The 19573-nt window shown below is 42.9% G+C and overlaps 1 pseudogene; it reads right to left on the reverse strand.

Moving 5' to 3' along the window:
* Positions 1-1171: 1171 nt before the first annotated feature.
* Positions 1172-19573, reverse strand: part of LOC115134841 (mitochondrial inner membrane protease subunit 2-like) — a 211334-nt pseudogene continuing 192932 nt past the window's right edge.

Here is a 19573-nt window from a genome sequence, read left to right on the forward strand (position 1 = left end):
TGTACCACCGCAGTCACCGGCTTCATCAATAAGTGCATATGACGATGTCATCCCCATAGTGACCATATGTACATATCCTAACGAGAAGCAACAGGCAACATCCACACTGAGCTGAAGGCTAGAGCTGCCGCTTTCAAGGAGCGGGAAACTAATCCAGACGCTTATAAGAAATCCCGCTATGCCCTCAGACGACCCATCAAACAGGAAAAGCGTCAGTACAGGACTAAGATTGAATCCTACTACACTGGCTCTGACACTCGTCTGATGTGGCAGGGTGTGGTAGACTATTACGGACTACAAAGGGAAACACAGCCGCAAGCTGCCCAGTGACGCAAGCCTCCCAGATGAGCTAAATGCCTTTTATGCTCACTTCGAGAAAAGCAAAACTGATGCATGCATGAGAGCACCAGCTATTCCGGACGATCATGCTCTCCGTAGCTGATGTGGTTAAGACCTTTAAACAGGTCAACATTCACAAGGCCACAGGGAACACCTATATGAGAATGTTGTTCATTGACAACAGCTCAGCGTTCAACACCATAGTGTCCACAAAGCTCATCACTAAGCTAAGGACCCTGGGACTAAACACCTCCCTCTGCAACTGGATCCTGGAATTCCTGACGTGCCGCCCCCAGGTGGTAAGGGTAGGCACCAACACATCTGCCACGCTAATCCTCAACACAGGGGCCCCTCAGGGGTGCATGATTAGTCCCCTCCTGTACTCCCTGTTCACCCATGACTACATGGCCAAGCACGACTCAAACACTATCTTTAAGTTTGCTGACGACACAACAGTGTTAGGCTTGATCACCGACAATGATGAGACAGCCTATAGGGAGTAGGTCAGAGACCTGGCACAAGACAAAGGAGTTGATTGTGGACTACAGGAATAGGAAGGCCGAACACGCCCCCATTCACATCAACGGGGCTGTAGTGGAGTAGGTCGAGAGTTTCAAGTTCCTTGGTGTCCATATCACCAACAAAATATCATGGTCCAAAGACACCAAGACTCTCGTGAAGAGGGCACGAGAACATCTTTTTCCTTTCAGGAGACTGAAAAGATTTGGCTATGAATGGACTATGACATGTTCACATGTATGACAGAAATAGAGAAAGTGTGTAGGTAGGTACAGTATATATATGGCCATGAGTAAGCCTCTCCTCAGTCTTCCTACACCTCTGTTGTGTTCACGTGCCAGTTCAGCAGGGGTCTCTGCTCTGGAGGGAGGGAGGGACGGCTAGATCCTCTGCACCGATTTGGCGGCCAGATGATGTGGGAGGCATGGCCGTGGACTAACCCTAGACACCTATGGAGAGGAGGATAGGAATAGAGTGAGGAAAGGAGAGAGACGAGGAGAAAGGAGGAGAGAGAGAAGGACAAAGAGGAGCCTGGTCAAATAATTATCATACTATCGCTCATTAAATTATCATTAGAATCAAGGGGCAGTTCTATGGCGTTAATAACATGGCTGTCGAAGGCTTGATGGACAAAACATGTACATTGTGACTAGTGTTGGCCGTCTTTTTCAAGTAAAAAATAACATGGTAACTGGGGGCGGGCGTCTGATAATACTACAAATGTTTCAAGAAAATGTTTCTATTCAAAACAGTGTTTTATTTTTAAGTTAGGTTATTCTCTTAGTTGTGTTGTCACGACAGCAGTTAAATAGACTTTGATTTGAATAAAGAAATAGTAGCAGCAGCATATATGATCAGTCAAAAAAGTTAAATGCAGATAGTTAAATAGTTAACCAAATAGCTACACGGACTAACTATTTAGTAGTAGAGGTCGACCGATTAATCGGAATGGCCGATTAATTAGGGCCGATTTCAAGTTTTCATAACAATCGGACATTGGTATTTTTGGGCACCGATTTTGTCGATTATTTTTTATTATTTGTATTTTTTTTATACCTTTATTTAACAAGGCAAGTCTGTTAAAGAAAACATTCTTATTTTCAATGATGGCCTAGGAACGGTGGGTTAACTGCCTTGTTCAGGGGCAGAACGACAGATTTTCACCTTGTCAGCTCGGGGATCCAATCTTGCAACCTTACAGTTAATTAGTCCAACGCTATAACCACCTGCCTCTCTTTGCACTACACAAGGAGACTGCCTGTTACACGAATACAGTAGAAGCCAAGGTAAGTTGCTAGCTAGCATTAAACTGATCTTATAAAAAACAATCAATCTTAACATAATCACTAGTTAACTACACATGGTTGATGATATTACTAGTTTATCTAGCATGTCCTGCGTTGCATATAATTGATGCAACGCTGGGGGATGATTAAACAAAAGCACATTTGCAAAAAAAGCACAATCGTTGGACGACTGTACCTAACCATAAACACCAATGACTTTCTTAAAATCAATACACAGAAGTATATATTTTTAAACCTGCATATTTAGTTAAATGAAATCCAGGTTAGCAGGCAATATTAACCAGGTGAAATTGTGTCACTTCTCTTGCGTTCATTGCACGCAGAGTCAAGTTATATGCAACAGTTTGGGCAGCCTGGCTCATTGCGAACAAATTTGCCAGAATTTTACGTAATTATGACATAACTTCTTATGGCTGCAGGGGCAGTATTGAGTAGCTTGGATGAAAGGTGCCCATATCAAACGGCCTGCTCCTCAGTCAAGGGGCAGTATTGAGTAGCTTGGATGAAAGGTGCCCATATACAACTGCCTGCTCCTCAGTCATAGTTGCAAATATTTGCATATTATTATTAGTATTGGTATTAGAACACACTCTGAAGTTTCTAAAACTGTTTGAATTATGTCTGTGAGTATAACAGAACTCATATAGCAGGCAAAAACCAGAGAAATTCAATTTCCTGTTTTGTTATCTGGGGGTGGCAGATTTTCAACCAAGGTCTCGTTGAAATTACAGCGAGATATGGATGAGTTTCACTTCCTACGCCTTCCACTAGATGTCAGCAGTCAATAGAACGTTGTCTGATGACTCCAATGTGAAGGGGGGTCGATTGACACAGGAAATAGTCACCACAGCCATGAGTGGACCATGCTTTCACCAGGCGTGTTCACAGGGGAAGGACTTGCGTTCCACCGCTCATCTGAAGTAATTCTAATTCTCTGGTTGGAACGTTATTCAAGATATATGTAAACAACATTTTAAAGATTGATTCAGTACATCGTTTGACATGTTTCTATTGACTGTTACGGAACTTTTGGACATTTCGTCACGTTATAGTGGACGCGCTTTGTGACTTTGGAATTGTTTACCAAACGTGCTAACCAAAGTAGCTAATTGGACATAAATAACAGACATTTTCGAACAAATCAAGCATTTATTGTGGACCTAGGATTTCTAGGACTGCATTCTGATGAAGTTCATCAAATGTAAGGAGACATTTATCATGTATTTTCTGGTTTCTGTTGACTCCAACATGGAGGCTAATTTGGCTACTGTTCTGAGCGCCGTTTCAGATTATTGCATGGGTTGCTTTTTCCGTAAACTTTTTTTGAAATCTGACACAGCAGTTGCATTAAGGAGAGGTATATCTATAATTCCATGTGTATCATCTACATTTATGATGAGTATTTCTGTTGAAACGATGTGGCTATGAAAAATCACTTGATGTTTTTGGAACTAGTGAATCTAACGCGCCAAAGTAAACTAAGATTTTTTTATATAAATATTAACTTTATCAAACAAAACATGCATGTATTGTGTAACATTAAGTCCTATGAGTGTCATCTTATGAAGATAATTCAAGGTTAGTGATTCATTTTATCTTTATTTATGCTTTTTGTGAATGCTATATTTTGCTGGAAAATGGCTGTGCTTATTGTGGTTTGGTGGAGACCTAACATAATCGTTTGTAGTGCTTTCGCTGAAAAGCCTATTTGAAATCAGACACTTTGGTGGGATTAACAACGGGAATAGCTTTAAAATGATATAAGACACATGTATGTTTTAGGAATTGTAATTATGAGATTTCTGTGGTTTGAATTTGGCGCCCTCTATTTTCACTGGTAGTTGTCATATCGATCCCGTTACCGAGATTGCAGCCATAACAAGATAACATTGAAGGTTGTGCAATGTAACAAGAATATTTCGATTTAGGGATGCCACCTGTTAGATAAAATATTGAACAGTTCTGTATTTCACTGAAAAAATAAACGTTTTCGAAATGATAGTTTCCGGATTCAACCATAACATTTCCAAGATGGCGTAGCAGTCAGACGTCTTTGTCCTGTCGTGTCCCTTGTATTTTCCTGCAACCCGCATCACCCAATGTGGCATGGATCTGCTTTTTTCCCCTAAAGTATTTATATTTACTTCGGATCCGGAATCCTTCGCCTGAAGCTAGCCAGCTAACAACCAGCAAATCAGTCAGCAAACCATTGCCAGCGGTCATCAGCTAACCTTCAGCTCGGAAAGCTCTCGTCAGTTCAAACAACGTGACTCTAACCAGAGCATACCGGACCTGTTATTTTTATCCCCGGATTCCTACCGCAAACTGAACATTTTCATCTGGATCTTCACAACTAGCTAACCGCAATCCCGGATGACTACTCCTGGCTAGCGTTTCCATCCCAGAGCAAGCACGGATTAGCTTGAAGCTAGCCCTGCCAGGGCTCCTGTGGTACCCACAAAGTATACTCCTGGGCTACAATATTCGGACCCCTTCTACAGCCGGTACGGGGCATGGAACCCCGCAAATCCCCTACGACTGGAATACCGACATAATCTGCCCGAGGACTCCAACAGGCCCCTCAGGCGCGAAGCCCGCTGAAGGCCCATTATGCTAACCAGCTAGGCCTCCTAGCTACTTGGAACCCTACTAATTACACGACTGGTCTATCGACTTCACCGCATGAAGAGGCAAAAACAGACTTACCCCCATCGTGACGTCCCCAAAAGGCTAACTTTCTAGCCCCTGCTATCTGCTTGCTTGCTAACCCAGTCTGCTAGCTGCTAGCTTGCCTGGCTCGGTCTGCTAACTGCTAGCTTGCCTGCCCTGTCTGCTAACTGCTAGCCCTTGCTAACTGCTTGCTTGCTAACCCGGTCTGCTAACTGCTAGCCCCTGCTAACTGCTTGCTAACCCGGCCTGCTAACTGCTAGCTTGCCCCGGTCTACTAACTGCTAGTTGCCGGCCCCGGCCTGCTAACTGCTAGCTTACCTGCCCAGTCTGTAACTGCTAACCCATGCGAACTGCTTGCTTGCTAACCCGGCCTGCTAACTGCTAGCTTGCCCCGGTCTACTAGCTGCTAGCTTGTTTAGCCCCGGCCTACTAACTGTTAGCTTGTTAGCCTGCTAACTGTCTGAATCGCCGTGTCCCCAGCCAGCCCAACCACTCACTGGACCCATATGTTCACTTGGCTACGCATGCCTCTCTCTAATATCAATATGCCTTGTCCATTACTGTCCTGGTTAGTGATTATTGTCTTATTTCACTGTAGAGCCGCCTCTAGCCCTGCTCAATATGCCTTAACCAACCATGTTGTTCCACCTCCTACATATGCGATGACATCACCTGGTTTAAACATCTCTCTCTTCATTACTCAATGCCTACGTTTACATCAATGTACTCACATCCCACCTTACCTTTGTCTGTACACTATGCCTTGAATCTATGCTATCGTGCCCAGAAACCTGCTCCTTTTACTATCTCTCTCTTCTGAACGTGCTAGACGGACAGTTCGTATAGTCTTTAGCCGTACCCTTATCCTACTTCTCCTCTGTTCCTCTGGTGATGTGGAGGTTAATCCAGGTCCTTCAGTGCCTAGCTACACTCCCACCCCCCAGGTGCTCTCATTTGTTGACTTCTATAAACGTAAAAGCCTTGGTTTCACGCATGTTAACATTAGAAGCCTACTTCCTAAGTTTGTTTTACTCACTGCTTTAGCACACTCTGCCAACCCAGATTTCTTAGCCGTGTCTGAATCCTGGCTTAGGAAAACCACCAAAAACCCTGAAATCTCCATTGCTAACTATAACGTTTTCCGCCAAGATAGAACTGCCAAAGGGGGCGGTGTTGCAATCTACTGCAAAGATAGCCTGCAGAGTTCTGTCTTACTATCCAGGTCTGTACCCAAACAATTTGAGCTTCTACTTCTAAAAATTCACCTTTCCAGAAACAAGTCTCTCACTGTTGCCGCTTGCTATAGACCTCCTTCTGCCCCCAGCTGTGCCCTCGATACCATATGTGAATTGATTGCCCCCCATCTATCTTCTGAGCTCGTGCTACTAGGTGACCTAAACTGGGAAATGCTTAACACCCCGGCCAACTAAGCTTGATGCCCTCAATCTCACACAAATTATCAATGAACCTACCAGGTACAACCCCAAATTAGTAAACACGGGCACCCTCATAAATGTCATCCTAACTAATTCGTCCTCCAAATAAACCTCTGCTGTTTTCAATCAAGATCTCAGCGATCACTGCCTCATTGCCTGCGTCCGTAATGGGGCTGCGACCAAACGACCACCCCTCATCACTGTCAAACGCTCCCTGAAACACTTCTGCGAGCAGGCCTTTCTAATCGACCTGAACGGGGTATCCTGGAATGACATTGACCTCATCCCGTCAGTAGATGATGCCTGGCTATTCTTTAAAAGTGCCTTCCTCACCATCTTAAAAAAGCATGCCCTGCTCAAAAAAATGTAGAACTAGGAATAGATATAGTCCTTGGTTCACTCCAGACCTGTCTGCCCTTGACCAGCACAAAAACATCCTGTGGCGTTCTGCATTAGCATCGAATAGCCCCCGTGATATGCAACTTTTCAGGGAAGTTAAGAACAAATATACACAGGCAGTTAGAAAAACTAAGGCAAGCTTTTTCAAACAGAAATTTGCATCCTGTAGTACTAACTCAAAAAGTTCTGGGACACTGTAAAGTCCATGGAGAATAAGAGCACTTCCTCCCAGCTGCCCACTGCTCTGAGGCTAGGAAACACTGTCACCACCGATAAATCCACTATAATTGAGAATTTGCACGGCTGGCCATGCTTTCCACATGGCTACCCTTACCCCGGTCAACTGCCCGGCATCCTCCACAGCAAACCGCCAAAGACCCCACCATTTCTCCTTTACCCAAATCCAGATAGCTGATGTTCTGAAAGAGCTGCAAAATCTGGACCCCTACAAATCAGGACCTTCAGGACAATCTGGACCTTCTCTTTCTAAAATTATCTGCCCAAATTTTTGCAACCCCTATTACTAGCCTGTTCAACCTCTCGCGGTCATCCCCCTCTTCAAAGGGGGTGACACTTTAGAGACCTGCTACAGAACTGCTACAGACCTATATCTATCCTACCCTGTCTTTCTAAGGTCTTCGAAAGCCAAGTTAACAAACAGATTACTGACCATTTCGAATCCCACCAAACCTTCTCCGCTATGCAATCTGGTTTCAGAGCTGGTCATGGGTGCACCTCAGCCACGCTCAAGGTTCTAAACGACATCATAACCACCATCGATAAGAGACATTACTGTGCAGCCATATTCATCGACCTGGCCACGGCTTTCGACTCTGTCAATCACAACATTCTTATTGGCAGACTCGACAGCCTTGGTTTCTCAAATGATTGCCTCGCCTGGTTTACCAACTACTTCTCTGATAGAGTTCAGTGTGTCAAATCGGAGGGCCTGTTGTTTGGACCTCTGACAGTCTCTATGGGTGTGCCACAGGGTTCAATTCTCGGGCCGACTCTCTTTTCTGTATACATCAATGATGTTGCTATTGCTGCTGGTGATTCTTTGATCTACCTCTACGCAGATGACACCATTCTGTATACTTCTGGCCCCTCCTTGGACACTGTGTTAACTAACCTCCAGACAAGCTTCAATGCCATACAACTCTCCTTCCGTGGCCTCCAACTGCTCTTAAACGCAAGTAAAACTAAATGCATGCTATTCAATCGATCACTGCCCGCACCTGCTCGCCCGTCCAGCATCACTACTCTGGACGGCTCTGACTTAGAATACGTGGACAACTACAAATACTTGGGTGTCTGGTTAGACTGTAAACTCTCTGTCCAGACTCACATTAAGCATCTCCAATCCAAAATTAAATCTAGAATCAGCTTCCTATATCACAACAAAGCATCCTTCACTCATACTGCCAAACATACCCTCGTAAAACTGACCATCCTACCGATCCTCGACTTCGGTGATGTCATCTATAAAATAGCCTCCAACACTCTACTCAACAAACTGGATGCAGTCTATCACAGTGCCATCCATTTTGTCACCAAAGCCCCATACACTACCCACCATTGTGACCTGTACGCTCTCCTTGGTTGGCCCTCGCTTCATACTCGTCGCCAAACCCACTGGTTACAGGTTATCTACAAGTCTCTGCGAGGTAAAGCCCCGCCTTATCTCAGCTCACTTGTCACCATAGCAGCACCCACACGTGGCACGCACTTCAGCAGGTATATCTCACTGGTCACCCCCAAAGCCAATTCCTCCTTTGGTCGTCTTTCCTTCCAGTTCGCTGCTGCCCATGACTGGAACGAATTGCAAAAATCTCTGAAGCTGGAGACTCACATCTCCCTCACTAGCTTTAATCACCAGCTGTCAGAGCAGCTTACAGATCACTGCACCTGTACATAGCCCACCTATCTACCTACCTCATCCCCATACTGGTATTTATTTATTTATTTTGCTCCTTTGCACCCCAGTATCTCTACCTGCACATTCATCTTCTGCCGATCTACCATTCCAGCGTTTAATTGCTACGTTGTAATTACTTCGCCACCATGGCCTATTTATTTCCTTAACTTACCTCATTTGCACTCACTGTACATAGAGGTTTTGTTTTCTTTTGTTCTACAGTATTATTGACTATGTTTGGTTTATTCCATGTGTAACTCTGTGTTGTTGTATGTGTCGAATTGCTACGCTTTATCTTGGCCAGGTCGCAGTTGCAAATGAGAACTTGTTCTCAACTAACCTACCTGGTTAAATAAAGGTGAAATTAAAAATAAAATAAAAATGTAATTACATTTTAATGACCAAAGGCTCGTATTTCTGTGTGTTATGTTATAATTAAATCTATGATTTGATAGAGCAGTCTGACTGAGCGATTGTAGGCAGCAGCAGGCTCGTAAGCATTCATTCAAACAGCCCTTTCGTGCGTTTTGCCAGCAGCTCTTCGCAAGCACAGGGCTGTTTATGACTTCAAGCCTATCAGCCTAATGGCTGGTGTAACCGATGTGAAATTACTAGCTAATTAGCAGGGTGCGCGCTAATAGCGTTTCAAACGTCACTCGCTCGGAGACTTGGAGTAGTTATTCCGCTTGCTCTGCAAGGGCCACGGCTTTTGTGGAGCGATGGGTAACACTGCTTCGAGTGTGGCTGTTGTCGATGTGTTCCTGGTTCGAGCCCAGGTAGGGGCGAGGAGGGGACGGAAGCTATACTGCTACATTGGCAATACTATAGTGCCTATACGATCATCCAATAGTCAAAGGTATATGAAATACAAATGGTATAGAGAGAAATAGTCCTATAATTCCTATAATAACTACAACCTAAAACTTCTTACCTGGGAATATTGAATTCTCATGTTAAAAGGAACCACCAACTTTCATATGTTCTCATGTTCTGAGCAACATGGCACATATTGCACTTTTACTTCTCCAACACTTTGTTTTTGAATTATTTAAACCAAATTGAACATGTTTCATTATTTATTTGAGGCTAAATTTATTTTTAATGATGTATTATATTAAGTTAAAATAAGTTGTCTTTCAGTATTGTTGTAATTGTCATTATTACAAATAAATAAATAAAAATTGGCCGATTAATCGGTATCGATTAATCGGACTCATCACATGCACTGCTGCTACTGTTTATTATCTATCCTGTTGCCTAGTCACTTTATCCCATGTGTATATGTGTACAAGTTACAAGTTATCATTACTTATTGTGCATTTATTATTACTTTTATTATTTTCTGTTATTTATTTTCTATTATTTCTCTGTTTTCTTTCTCTCTGTATTGTTGGGAAGGGCCCATAAGTAAGCATTTCACTGTTAGTCTATACCTGCTTTTATTTGATTTTATGAAGGAAAAAAATGATGTTGGATCGACTACTAAATATTTGGTTTGTTATTCTTTTCCCACATAATCATGTCTCTGTCAATTAATCAGTGAGCACAAGGTTTACAAAACACATGGGCAAATGTCAACTGCTAATAATGATGCCTGTTATCTTACAAAAGGCCTGTTATTTTGCCTAGAAATGAGAAACACAATAATAATTTGGTTAATCTTGACGGTAAGGCTGAGCTTGGCTCATGCCTCAGGGCTTGTTCAGTGAGTAAGAAATGCCACCCTATTCCCTACATAGTACACTATTGACCAACGCCCTATGGACCCTGGCACAGGTCGTGCAGGGCAGGTGCTCAAATTGAATAGCTAGAACCAAAGATGAAAGGGAGTTAGTATATTTACATGAACCACTACTGGAGTGGGCTGTAACATCTGATCTTCGCTAATGTAGGCTAGATCAGGATTTCTCAAAGTGGGGTCCATGGAGTCCCCTGGGGTCTGCAGACAGATTTCAAAATATACAATGTAATATTATTAAAGGTCCAATGCCGCTGTTTAATATGAATACCAAATCATTTTTAGGTAACAAATAAATACGTTACGATAAGTTTTTTCACCTGTCTTTGTGCTTGTCTCCAACCCCTTCATGTGTCGCCCATCTTTCCCATTATCCCCAGTGTATTTATGCCTAAACGAACTGTTGCCTGTTCGTTTTGTTCGTAGAACCTACCAGTGTTTTCCACCTTGCTCCTGTCTTATCTAAGTTCCTGTTTTTCTGCCTGTCCTGAGCCTGCCTGCCGTCCTGTACTTTTGCCCCACTAGTCTGGAATTACCGACCTCTGCCTGACCTGACCCTGAGCCTGCCTGCCGTCCTGTACTTTTGCCCCACTAGTCTGGAATTACCGACCTCTGCCTGACCTGACCCTGAGCCTGCCTGCCGTCCTGTACTTTTGCCCCACTAGTCTGGAATTACCGACCTCTGCCTGACCTGACCCTGAGCCTGCCTGCCGTCCTGTACTTTTGCCCCACTAGTCTGGAATTACCGACCTCTGCCTGACCTGACTCTGAGCCTACCTGCCGTCCTGTACCTTTGCCCCTGTTGTTGTAATAAACATTGTTACTTCGACACAGTCTGCATCTGGGTCTTACCTTAAACGTGATACTGGTGGGGAGGGGGAAATGTAAAACTACCTGTTATTGGCAGAGAGGTTTTAAACTCGCTTTGATATTGGTCTATTAACCAATTCCACCTGGTGATGTCACCAGGCAAGCTGAAACTCCAGCCCATGCAAACCTGCTGATTAGAAGGTCCTGTGTAGATTGTATTTTCAACCAGCAACTATCAGAAAATGACACTGATCAAATGTTTTCACACTTTTACAGTGTTTGGTTCATCATTTGTTGTACAATTGTACAATATGGTACAAAACACAGGAAAAACTGAATTTTGACTGCACTGGGCCAAAAGTAGTGTACTATATAGGGAATGGGGTGTTATTTCAGACACAGATGAGAAGAAGGCCTTTCTGATTGGCTCCCGTGGTAGTACATGTCCTGGGGGGTGATGACAGCACCACATAGGCCTCTGGCCATGGCTAATTGTGAAAATGTTTGAACCACCAAAACAGCTGTAGTTTAAAAACTCAGTGGATTATGCTAAATCAATGATGCACGTTCGTCATTGAACTACACTTCTTCCTGACTGATGAGCTGTAGGATACAACAAGTGGATTTGGAAAGAATTCATATTAAATAGAATATCATATTCCTTTAAAAATGACTTTGGTCCATGGTTCATTGCTGGGGTTTCGGCACCAAAAATATATCTAAATATGGTCAAGATTTCCAGATATTATAGTACCAGACAGAACAACCAGAACAGTGCCACTCCATGAGATGCTGTACATTACAGAACCTTCCTTCAATATTCCCCTAATACATTCCACATCAAGCCATCTCTCGTGCAGCAGCAGCACGTTGAGCAAGTGGAGCTTTAGAGTTGAGCTCTGGCCTGGGGATCAGTGTCATTCTCACAGGAGCCAGCAGAAAGTATTCTATTCCACAGAGGAGAGGTGTCAAAGAGAAACAGAGGTTGTGTCTCAAATGGCACTAAAGAGCCCTAAAAGTAGTGCACTTATGGTACATTTCCATCAAGGATTTACTCCAGTGTTTCACCCAAAAGGCTCAGAATTTTTTGTTTCCACCTTCACAGCCTGTCCCCAGTCTATCACTGGGCTGTGGCTTCAGTGGACCTGCTCTGCCTAGGTCCTTGTCGATGGTACATTTCTGCCGGCATTTACATAACAATGGCTAACTGTGAACATGGGTTAACATCTTCCACAGTTAACACCTTCTCAAAAAGAACTGTGTTGCAGGGGTTGTTGATTCTGCTGTTGATTGTGCCTCTATTACAGTAAAAACTCCACAGAGGGCAAGCACTGGACCACCTGCATGAGCTATCGCTGGGTGTCAGCTTACTGCATTGAAGCAGGCCGTGCTAAATCAAGCCAATAAACAATGGTATAGAGGGTGAGGACAGAATTATATATTGGTCCTGTATCGCAAGGAGCCAAATCCCAGGAAAGACCCCTGAGCAATAGAGTACAGAATGACGCTAGTCCAGGCCACTGGGTCAAACTGAGAGGCCATAATGGACAACTAACCTTCCAATACTGAATCACTGCACTAAAGTGAGTGTGTGCTATGTGTTTCAAATCAAATATAATTTCATTGGTCACAACACATATTTAGCATATGTTATTGCGGGTGTAGTGAAATGCTTGTGTTCCTAGATCCAACAGTGCAGTAGAATCATACAATTCACAACTACTCACAAAATTCGACGGGGAGCACTTCTTAAATGAGTTGGACGTGAGGGATATACTACAGACACCCGACCAGGCCCAGATGCCCGTGGTTCGCTGGAGAAGGAAACGGAGGTTTCACGGAAAGAGATCAGGGTGCCTTGTAAGGATCAGGTGACAAGTGGCTCTTTTGACCGTGCCTTCCATTCTGCTAGCTAAAGTTAAATTGCGGGAAAATAAATGGGACGAACTGAAAGCATGTACAGTTGAAGTCAAAAGTTTACATACCACTCCACAAAATTCTTGTTAACAAACTATAGTTTTGGAAAGTTGGTTAGGACATCTACTTTGTGCATGACACAAGTACATTTTCCAACAATTGTTTACAGACAGATTATTTCACTTACAGTGCCTTGCGAAAGTATTTGGCCCCCTTGAACTTTGCAACCTTTTGCCACATTTCAGCCTTCAAACATAAAGATATAAAACTGTATTTTTTTGTGAAGAATCAACAACAAGTGGGACACAATCATGAAGTGGAACGACATTTATTGGATATTTCAAACTTTTTTAACAAATCAAAAAATGAAAAACTGGGCGTGCAAAATTATTCAGCCCCCTTAAGTTAATACTTTGTAGCGCCACCTTTTGCTGCGATTACAGCTGTAAGTCGCTTGGGGTATGTCTCTATCAGTTTTGCACATCGAGAGACTGACATTTTTTCCCATTCCTCCTTGCAAAACAGCTCGAGCTCAGTGAGGTTGGATGGAGAGCATTTGTGAACAGCAGTTTTCAGTTCTTTCCACAGATTCTCGATTGGATTCAGGTCTGGACTTTGACTTGGCCATTCTAACACCTGGATATGTTTATTTTTGAATCATTCCATTGTAGATTTTGCTTTATGTTTTGGATCATTGTCTTGTTGGAAGACAAATCTCCGTCCCAGTCTCAGGTCTTTTGCAGACTCCATCAGGTTTTCTTCCAGAATGGTCCTGTATTTGGCTCCATCCATTTTCCCATCAATTTTAACCATCTTCCCTGTCCCTGCTGAAGAAAAGCAGGCCCAAACCATGATGCTGCCACCACCATGTTTGACAGTGGGGATGGTGTGTTCAGGGTGATGAGCTGTGTTGCTTTTACGCCAAACATAACGTTTTGCATTGTTGCCAAAAAGTTCAATTTTGGTTTCATCTGACCAGAGCACCTTCTTCCACATGTTTGGTGTGTCTCCCAGGTGGCTTGTGGCAAACTTTAAACGACACTTTTTATGGATATCATTAAGAAATGGCTTTCTTCTTGCCACTCTTCCATAAAGGCCAGATTTGTGCAATATACGACTGATTGTTGTCCTGTGGACAGAGTCTCCCACCTCAGCTGTAGATCTCTGCAGTTCATCCAGAGTGATCATGGGCCTCTTGGCTGCATCTCTGATCAGTCTTGTCTTTGTACGAGCTGAAAGTTTAGAGGGACGGCCAGGTCTTGGTAGATTAGCAGTGGTCTGATACTCCTTCCATTTCAATATTATCGCTTGCACAGTGCTCCTTGGGATGTTTAAAGCTTGGGAAATCTTTTTGTATCCAAATCCGGCTTTAAACTGCTTCACAACAGTATCTCGGACCTGCCTGGTGTGTTCCTTGTTCTTCATGATGCTCTCTGCGCTTTTAACGGACCTCTGAGACTATCACAGTGCAGGTGCATTTATACGGAGACTTGATTTACACACAGGTGGATTGTATTTATCATCATTAGTCATTTAGGTCAACATTGGATCATTCAGAGATCCTCACTGAACTTCTGGAGAGAGTTTGCTGCACTGAAAGTAAAGGGGCTGAATAATTTTGCACGCCCAATTTTTCAGTTTTTGATTTGTTAAAAAAGTTTGAAATATCCAATAAATGTCGTTCCACTTCATGATTGTCCCACTTGTTGTTGATTCTTCACAAAAAAATACAGTTTTATATCTTTATGTTTGAAGCCTGAAATGTGGCAAAAGGTCGCAAAGTTCAAGGGGGCCGAATACTTTCGCAAGGCACTGTATAATTCACTGTATCACTATTGCAGTGGGTCAGAAGTTTACATAGACCTTTAAACAACTTGTAAAATTCCAGAAAATTATGTCATGGCTTTAGAAGCTTCTGATAGGCTAATTGACATCATTTGAGTCAATTGGAGGTGTACCTGTGGATATATTTCAAGGCCTACCTTCAAACTCAGTGCCTCTTTGCTTGACATCATGGGAAAATCCAAAGAAATCAGTCAAGACCTCAGATAAAACATTGTCGACCTCCACAAGTCTGGTTCATACTTGGGAGAAATTTCCAAATGCCTGAAAGTACCATGTTCATCTGTACAAACAATAGTACGCAAGTATAAACACCATGGGACCACGCAGCCGTCATACCACTCAGGAAGGAGACGCGTTCTGTCTTCTAGAGATGAACGTACTTTGGGGCGAAAAGTGCAAATCAATCCCAGAACAACAGCAAAGGACCTTGTGAAGATGCTGGAGGAAACAGGAACAAAAGTATCTGTATCCACAGTAAAACAAGTCCTATATCGACATAACCTGAAAGGCCACTCAGCAAGGAAGAAGCCACTGCTCCAAAATCGCCATAAAAAAGCCAGACTACGGTTTGCAACTGCACATGGGGACAAAGATCCTACTTTTTGGAGAAAAGTCCTCCAGTCTGATGAAAGAAAAATAGAACTGTTTGGCTATAATGACCATCTTTATGTTTGGAGGAAAAAGGGGGAGGCTTGCAAGCCGAAGAACACCATCCCAACCGTGAAGCACAGGTGTGGCAGCATCATGGGGTGCTTTGCTGCAGGAGGGACTGGTGCACTTCACAAAATAGATGGCATCATGTCATGAGGGAGGAAAATTACGTGGATATATTGGAGCAACATCTCAAGACATCAGTCAGGAAGTTAAAGCTTGGTCACAAATAGGTCTTCCATATGGACAATGACCCCAAGCATACTTCCAAAGTTGTGGCAAAATGGCTTAAGGACAACAAAGTCAAGGTATTGGAGTGGCCATCACAAAGCCCTGACCTCATCCTATGGAAAATGTGTGGGCAGAACTGAAAAATATGTTTGCGAGCAAGGAGGCCTACAAACCTGACTCAGTTACACCAACTCTGTCAGGTGGAATGGGACAAAATTCACCCAACTTATTGTGGGAAGCTTGTGGAAGGCTACCCGAAACGTTTGACCCAAGTTAGACAATTTAAAGGAAATGCTACCAAATACTAATTGAGTATATGTAAACTTCTGACCCATTGGGAATGATGAAAGAAATAAAAAAAAATGAAATAAATAATTCTCTCTACTATTATTCTGACATTTCACATTCCTAAAAAAAAGTGGTGATCCTAACTGACCTAAAACAGATTTTTTTTACTAGGATTAAATGTCAGGAATTGTGAAAAACCGAGCTTAAATATATTTGGCTAAGGTGTATGTAAACTCCAAACAACTATATATACTACCAACGGTACATTAAAAACTAATATCTTGTGTTTCACCGAGTTGTGACTGAACGATGATGTAAAGAACATACAGCTGGCGGATTTTACACTCCATCAGCAGAACAGAACAGTAGCCTCTGGAATGAAAAGGGGCAGGGGCCTATGCATATAAACTCAGAAATAAAGAAACGTTCCTTTTTCAGGACGCTGTCTTTCAAAGAATTTGTAAAAATCCTAATAACTTACAGGACGGACAGCTGATCATCCTCGCAGTGGCAGACCACGTGTAACAACACCTGCACAGGATCGGTACATCTGAACAGCACACCTGCGGGACAGGTACAGGATGGCAACAACAACTACCCAAGTTAAACCAGGAACGCACAATCCCTCCATCAGTGCTCAGACTGTCTGCAATAGGCTGAGAGAGGCTGGACTGAGGGCTTGTAGGTCTGTTGTAAGGCAAGTCCTCACCAGACATCACCGGCAACAACGTTGACTATGGGCACAAACCCACCCTCGCCGGACCAGATAGGACTGTCAAAAAGTGCTCTTCACTGACGAGTCGCGGTTTGTCTCACCAGGGGTGATGGTTGGATTATGCATTTATCGTTGAAAGAATGAGCGTTACACTGAGGCCTGTACTCTGGAGCGGGATCGATTTGGAGGTGGAGGGTCCGTCATGGTCTGGGGCGGTGTGTCACAGCATCATCGGACTGAGCTTGTTGTCATTGCAGGCAATCTCAACGCTGTGCGTTACAGGGAAGACGTCCACCTCCCTCATGTGGTAGCCTTCCTGCAGGCTCATCCTGACATGACCCTCCAGCATGACAATGCCACCAGCCATACTGCTCGTTCTGTGCATGATTTCCTGCAAGACAGGAATGTCAGTGTTGTGCCATGGCCAGCGAAGAGCCCGGATCTCAATCAAATTGAGCATGTCTTGGACCTGTTGGATCGGAGGGTGAGGGCTAGGGCCATTCCCCCCAGAAATGTCCGGGAACTTGCAGGTTCCTTGGTGGAAGAGTCGGGTAACATCTCACAGCAGGAACTGGCAAATCTGGTGCAGTCCACGAGGAGGAGATGCACTGCAGTACTTAATGCAGCTGGTGGCCACTGTTACTTTTTTTGGACCCCCTGCGCTCAGGGACACATTATTACATTTCTGTTAGTCACATGTCTGTGGAACTTGTTCAGCTTATGTCTCAGTTGTTGAATCTTATGTTCATACAAATATTTACACATGTTAAGTTTGCTGAAAATAAACACAGTTGACAGTAAGAGGACATTTATTTTTTTGAAGAGTTTATGTAAACAATAGCTGGTGCACGATATCTAAGGAAGTCTTGAGGTCTTGCTCGCCTGAGGTAGAGTATCTCATGATACGCTGTACACAACACTATCTACCTAGAGAGTTTTCATCTGTATTTTTCTACATACCACCACAGACCGACGCTGGCACTAACCCGTACTCAATGAATTGTATTCCGCTATAAGCAAACAGGAAAACGGTCCTCCAGAGTCGGCACTCCTAGTGGCTGGAGACTTTAATGCAGTGAACTTAAATCAGTTTTACCTAATTTCTATCAGCATGTTAAAGCTCTCCCTCGCCCTCCATTTGGCAAATCTGACCATAATTCTATCCTCCGGATTCCTGCTAACAAGGAAAATTTAAGTAGGAAGCACCAGTGACTCGGTCTATAAAAAAGTGGTCAGATGAAGCAGATGCTAAACTACAGGACTGTTTTGCTAGCACAGACTGGAATATGTTCTGGGATCAATGTTGATGTTAATCCCACCACAGTGTCCGATTTCAAATAGGCTTTACAAACGATTAAATAAGCACCACAAACGATTATGTTAGGTGACCACCAAACCACAATAAAAACAGCCATTTTCCCAGCCAAAGAGGAGTCACAAAAGCACAAATAGAGATGAAATTAATCACTAACCTTTGATGATCTTCATCAGATGACACTCATAGGACTTCATGTTACACAATACATGTATGTTTTATTTGATAAAGTTCATATTTATCAAAATATGAGTTTACATTGGCGAGGTACATTTACTAGTTCCAAAAACATCCAGTGATTTTGCATAGCCACATCATTCAACATAAATACTCATCATAAACGTAGATGATAATACAAGTTATACACATGGAATTATAGATATACCTCTCCTTAATGCAACCGCTGTGTCTGATTTTTTAAAAACTTTGCGGAATAAGCAAACCATGCAATAATCTGAGACGGCGCTCAGAAGAAATAGTCACAATAGCCGCCTTGTTGGCGTCAACATAAACAAGAAATTACATGATAAATATTCCCTTACCTTTGAGGATCTTCATCTGAAAGCATTCTAGGAATCCCAGGTCCACAATACATGTTTGTTTTGTTTGATAATATCTGTTATTTATGTCCAAACACCTCGCGTTTGGTATACATATCCAAACGCTCATTCTGGTCAGCGTTACGTCGGACAAAAACTTCAAAAAGTTATATTACAGGTCGAAGAAACATTTCAAACTAAGTACAGAATCAATCATTAGGATGTTTTTAACATGTACTGTATCTTCAATAAAGTTCCAACCGGAGTATTCCTCTGTGTCTTGATGAGCAATGGAACGCAAGTGGATACCATGAGGAATGAGCGTGATCAGAAAATGGCTGACTGCCAGTCACCTGATAGATTCTGCTCTCATTCAGTCCCACAACACAGTAGAAGTCTCATTCAAATTTCTATAGATGGTTGACATCTAGTGGAACCCCTAGGAAGTGCAACATCATTAATATCTCAAGGGGATTTCATTGGGAACTGTGGTGAATACATACGAAGCTCAGATTTCTCACTTCCTGTTTTGATTTCTCCTCAGGATTGTGCCTGCCATATGAGTTCTGTTATACTCACAGACATCATTCAAACAGTTTTAGAAACTTTAGAGTGTTTTCTATCCAATACTAATAATAATATGCATATATTAGCAACTAAGACTGAGGAGCAGGCCATTTACTTTGGGCAACTTATTCATCCAAGCTACTCAATACTGCCCCCCAGCCATAAGAAGTTTTAAGGGCTTGTAAGTAAGCACTTCACTGTAAGGTCTACACTTGTTGAATTCGGTGCATGTGACAAATAAAATTTGACTTGATTTGATGTCAAGAAATATATAAATATTAGGACGAGCAATGCCGGCGTGGCATTGACTAAAATACATTAAAATAGAATACGGTATATATATATATGAAATGAGTAATGAAGTATGTA

This window comes from Oncorhynchus nerka, linkage group LG9a, assembly GCF_034236695.1.
Source record: "Oncorhynchus nerka isolate Pitt River linkage group LG9a, Oner_Uvic_2.0, whole genome shotgun sequence".
NCBI classification, from domain to species: domain Eukaryota; kingdom Metazoa; phylum Chordata; class Actinopteri; order Salmoniformes; family Salmonidae; genus Oncorhynchus; species Oncorhynchus nerka.